This window comes from Cricetulus griseus, chromosome 3 (assembly GCF_003668045.3).
Source record: "Cricetulus griseus strain 17A/GY chromosome 3, alternate assembly CriGri-PICRH-1.0, whole genome shotgun sequence".
Lineage (NCBI taxonomy): Eukaryota > Metazoa > Chordata > Mammalia > Rodentia > Cricetidae > Cricetulus > Cricetulus griseus.
In genome coordinates, this window is record NC_048596.1 from 35,840,745 (window position 1) to 35,846,542 (window position 5,798).

General features: G+C 44.9%; 1 non-coding gene across 1 annotated transcript; it reads left to right on the forward strand.

Annotated features, from left to right (window-relative positions):
* The first annotated feature begins 5,454 nt into the window (after positions 1 to 5,454).
* On the forward strand, positions 5,455 to 5,537 carry Trnal-uag. Its single transcript has one exon. It is a non-coding gene; the product is annotated as a tRNA-Leu (tRNA).
* The last annotated feature ends 261 nt before the right edge of the window (positions 5,538 to 5,798 follow it).

Sequence of the window (5,798 nt, forward strand, 5' to 3'; positions counted from 1 at the left end):
TTCAGAAATAGTTTCACCAACCTGGGACCAAGTATTCAAATATGAGTCTATGGGGCCATTCTCATTCAAATCACAGTTCCTATAAGAGCAGAAATCTTTGTACGTCAGCAATGACACCATGAATATGACTGCTCTGTAGACTAATGAACTACACTAGCCTTGAGTCCCAGCTCAGGAGTGTCAGACAGCCTTCACTGGCATTGTGCTGAGTGGCTGCATATTCAGTGCAAAATGTCCCTTGTGTTCAGAACCAAGGCTGCAGTGAGGTGTGTAAAACAACAGGCCTGAGAGCTTCCAGAGACACCTTGGATTCATTGCATACTTGATTTTGAGTCAATTTTCAGTTGTTTTACATTTAGAAACCTGTTATGTTGTCCAATTTCTCATACCCATCCCCCATTCTGTCATCCCACCTACAGTCTGATAATTTGTGATCCAGTTAGTGAATTAGGACTAATCATGCCTTGTGCACTTGGAAAATATGGGAGAATCCTTGTGCATCCCACAAATATACAGTATGTGCAGCAAAGCAAATGTTTGCACTGGATCTGAGTACCACAAACTGCCAAAGTTCAGATTACAAAGTTGTCTTAGTTATGGTTACTATTGGCCGTGATGAAACACCATGACCAAAAGCAACTTGGAAAGAAAGGGTTTATTTGTCTTACATATCCAGCCCATTGAGGGAAACCAAGGCAGGAACTCAAACAGGGCAGGAACCTGAAAGCAGGAGTTAATGCAGAGGCCATGAAGGTGTGCTGTTTCCTGACTTGTTCCTTATGGCTTGCTCAGCCTGCTTTCTTGTAGAACCCAGGACTACCAACCCAGGGATGGCCCTAGTCACTATGGGCTTGATCCTCCCCTATCAATCATGGATTAAGGAAATGCCCTGCAGGCTTGCCTACAAACAGACCTTATGGAGGCATTTTCTTTTTCTTTTTCTTTTTTTTTTTATCTTTTTAACGATTTTATTCATTTATTATGTGTACGGTGTTCTCCCTGCATGCTGGAAGAGGGTACCAGATCTCATTACAGAGTTGTGAGCTACCATGTGGTTGCTGGGAACTGAACTCAGGACCTCTGGGAGAGCAACCAATGCTCTCAACCTCTGAGCCATCTCTCCAGCCTGGAGGTATTTTCTCAATTGATGCTCCCTCCTCTCCTTCTGTGCTATCCAGCACAGAAGTCAACTCATTAAGGCCCATGTACTTTCTGGGGGCCTCCAATGTGTAGCCTTCTCCAACTGTGGCATGTTCTAGAGAAACCTTGCTATACCCTTGTATGTGGTTAAAGGGCCCCGCCTCCATTTGCATTTGTTGAGGCTAGACCCTGTCCTTTCCTAGGCTTCCACGTAGTACAGTGCATTATAGTCATTTTGAATTTTGTTTCTTTTCTTCCCTGAGTGCTATACTTTAAATTTGGGGGGGAAGGGTAGGTCATAGTCCCTTTCAGTTGTAAATTTTCCTCTCCAAAGTTGTAGCTTCCTTTCACTGTCCCCGAACACCAGGCTAAACAAATGTGATTGGCAAATGGGACCTTCTTGCTTTCTTTGGCTTGTTCACATCAGGAGAGAGGACAGCACAGCTTTGAAGGGGCAGTTGGGTTGACTTTGTTAAGTGGGCATAACCAGCCTTCTCTCCCAAAGGTACAACAAGGAGGTGACCCTTTGGGGCCACCTCAACGGTGAGGTTTCACTCATCAGTAAGAGTACAAAATCTCAATACGGAATCAATGCCAGGCTAACCTTTCAAAGCCTTTGTGCTATTAAAGGCTATTTCCCTGAGCTGGCAGGTGAAATTATGGCTTGAAGATGAAAACACGGAGGGCAGCAAATGAAAGAATTAGTGCCCTGTTCAAATTAGATTTTCCATCCAAGCAGGGAAACCTTTGCCTGTTGGGGCTGCTGAGGGCACCTTCAGGGGTCTACAGCCAAGGACAGGCTGAGCAGCAGCAGCACATTCTTGCCGTGTTTCACCAGGGGCTCTCACCTACACCTGTTTCCAAATCTATCCAAGCCGGGAAGAGCCAGGAAAGCACAGGTCCATGGGGCCATTGTGTTTCAAGTGTCTTCGTGGTTCTTGTTAATTTTCTTGGTGTGGATCTGGTCAGAGTCTGGTTTGTCAGGAAACCTGGGATTTTGTTTTTTAGGATGCTTCTGCTTTTTATTTTATTGGGCATTTTTTAAAATGTTCAATAACTATATATGGGTATTTTGCCTACATGTATGTCAGAACACCGCATACATGACTGGTGTCCATGGAGGTCAAAAGAAGGGTCTTTGCTGTTTTAAATAGCAAGGAAATGGCCAAGAATTACCCCTCAAAAAGCAAGGCATCTAAAAAATAGCTATATCATGCTGCTTCCAGTGGCCTTTGAAGGGGGAAATAATGGAATCGGTGACTGAGCGCTAAGCCACTCTGCATGACTCATTAAACTGCCATTTTCAGCACTTTGCCTCGTACTGTACAAATGATAGAACCCTATTACAATCTATGCTAAGTTTAGATGCTTTTCTATCTGAAAAGCCTTGTGGTCCCAGCACTCAGCCGTGAGTATAGACATCATTTGAAACACAGATAGTCATAATAGAGCTAAATTTGATAAGGCACTCAGGCGTGAGCCAGCAGCCCAGCCCCTTAAATTGGGCTGCACGATTAATTGCTACTCTTTTATTTATTATCTTTTATCTCTCATTGGATACAGTTGAGTTGCTACTTCCTGGGATGAGGCCAAGGCAAAGGATGGGAATGAATAATTTTTAAATTATGAAGCAATTTCTTTGTTACAAGCCTGGGCTCAGATGTAAACCTTAATCATTTCCTTTTCCCAGGACAGTGCCCTTTGAACTCAAAAAGACATTTGGCTTTCTATCCTCCAGCCAGGGTGAGCAGGTCAGACATGTCTAGTCCTTGGAGGTCTCTGATATTTTTCTTGCCCTCACCGAGGAAGTGGCCTCCTTGACCAGTGGCTTCTCATGACCCAAAGTTTCCTTAAAGACGTCCCTGTTACTAATCAGTAAATGCCACAGCCTGCTGCACTTTGACACTGACAGGCTTGCTCACCCGTGTGCCTTTCACCCAAGTCTTGTCCGAGGAGGTAAGGACTTTCTCTTCAAGTTGTCTGTGACTTTGAGTAGAGCTGGACTGAGTGAATCAACAGGCTTGGATTCCAGAGCCACCAGATTTCCTTCCTGCTATTCAACAGCTTCCTCCATTGTCCAGGTGTTGCAAAAAAACCAAAAAACAAAAAACAAAAAAAACCCCAAAACAAAAAAGCAAACAAAAACAAAAACAACAACAAACAAAACAAAACAAAAAAAACCCCACTCTTGGGAATTATTTCTTTTTTTTTCCCCCCAGAGCTGAGGAGCGAACCCAAGGCCATACACTTGCTAGGCAAGAGCTCTACCACTGAGCTGAATCCCCAACCCTCTTGGGAATTATTTCATCCTTTGCCTTTCTTCCTAGTGAGGGACATTAAGAGTTTGTGGCCAGCAAAAATGCCATCGACTTCAGTAGGGAGACACTGTAACCACGATTCCTAAGGGCTGGCTACAGGTGTGCGTGACCACGCCCGTCAGGGTATGGTCAAGGTGATGTCAGGATGACGTGGTAAAGGTGTAAAGAGATAGGGAATGCACATGGTAGTGCTCTTTTCTCTCTGCTGCTTCGGCTCACTCTGGATTCCTGTCAGTTGGCGTTTACTTATTAAAGATATCTTGACCATTACAGGCTACATATTAGTTATCCACCGTAATAGACTTCTGCAGTAGGTCCCGAGTAACCTCAAGGGATCCTGTCCTGAGAAGAGGCTGAGTGTGGCAGTACAAAGGGTGAGCAGAGGGAGAGCAACAGGCTGGGGAGGGGTTCAGGCTGGAGTGACCCTGACCCTGACCACCGCTGCTGACCGCTCCACTGGAGGCCGCATTGGCATACTGGACAAAAGACTGGCTAATGTTCCAACGTGCATAAGTCTGAAGATGCCTTGTTATTAAAAAGTAAGTTTCCTACCTATGAAAGCAATTGATCTTCTTGTAGGAAACCTCTTAAAATATGTTTTAAAAAATGGAAACAAAAGTCTAGTCTTATAGTTCAGAAACAGCTAATACTTTCTCATGGTTGCATAATATCAGATCACTTATTTAATCAGTGACCCATTGTTTTTGTTGATAGAAATGATGAGCCTCAGCTTGGAGGCTGAGGCAGGAGGATCATAAATTTCAGGCCTGTCTGGGCTATATGATGACATCAGAGCCAGCGTGGAAGACTTAAGGAGACCCTGTTGTAAAATAAAAATAAAGTGGTGAGAAAAGTCTAGAGATATAGTTGTGTGGCAGAAGGCTCACCTAGCATTTGCAAGGCTCTAGGATCATTTCCTAGAACCAGAAAAGAAAGAGAGGGGAGAGAAAAGGGGGAAAGGGCGGGAGGAGAGAAAAAAATAACACTTGCCAATATTTACAGAATTTCCTAGGGCTCCTAAGTGCCTACCAGCCAGCTCATTGCATCAGCTGGGCAGCCAATGAAGAGGCACAGGTGTCATCCTCATTGTAGTGATTGGAACTAAGAAGAAACTTATCCAAATCCATAGCCAGTAAAGACCGATCGGATTTAAGCTTCAAACCTGGCAGTTGGCCTCCTGAATCTGCCTCTGAATGAGTCTGATCATTTCTCAGGCTGTATTGCCTAGGATACCATCTCTGGGTCCACTGTTCAATAACATACTTAAGGCAACAAACTCAGGTGTTCTTTGCTTTTTTGATGGATGCTTAAGACAAAGCACCTGTCTCGGACTAGAGCGTTTCGTCTCCCATTTCTGAGTTGGCAGCAGAAGAATCTACCAGGGAAACAGGCTAGTCCACTCGAGAAACAGAAATCCTTGATTTACAGTCGAGACTTCTTAGAGAACTTTTGAATCAGAGGCACTCTGGTCCTCAGTGGCACCACAGGGCGAAGACTCCATTACTGCTTCCTCCCAGCTCTGTCTTCACGGTATTAACTGGAGAGGCTCCAGGGAGTGGAAAAGGAACCAGACTGTAATCCAAGCTAGGAATCCTGTAGTTGACTGTGTTTATTAGTTGTGTCGGAAGTGCATGCCTGGCTAGTGTGTGGAGGTCAGAGGACAACTTGAGGGTGTTGGTTCTCTCCTTCCTTCTACCATGCTGGTCCCAGGGTTTGACCTTCAGTTTGGGCAGCAAGTGCCTTTAGCTGCTGAGCAATCCCTTCGGCCCTGTTTATTTGTTGTTGGTAGGAAGGCTTTGAATTATTTATCTAGGAGATTGGTTTAACTGAAGCATGGGCTATTCCTTCAATGCAACACTGAAAGAGGTATGTCGACATATCTGACCTGGAAATGAGGCTCTTTTAAGCAGAAACAAATTTCAGAGCTGAGTCATCGTATGAAGCATTTCAGAGGATGTGTAGACACCATCTCCTCTAAAGAAAGTGTTGGGCCAGGACCAGGATGGCCCAGTGGTTAAGGCGTTGGACTTAGGATCCAATAGACATATGTCTGCGTACGTTCGAACCCCACTCCTGGTATAAGTGCTACTTTTGTTCTTTGCCGGGCGTTGGTGGTGCATGCCTTTAATCCCAGCACTCGGGAGACAGAGGCAGGTGGATCTCTGTGAGTTCGAGACCCGCCTGGTCTACAAGCGCTAGTTCCAGGACAGCCTCCAAAGCCACAGACAAACCCTGTCTCGAAAAACCGAAAAAAAAAAAAAAAAAGTGTTGGTACCTGGAGGTGGTGGTGCATGTCTTTAATTCCCAGCACTCTGGAGGCAGAGGCTGGAGGATCTCTGT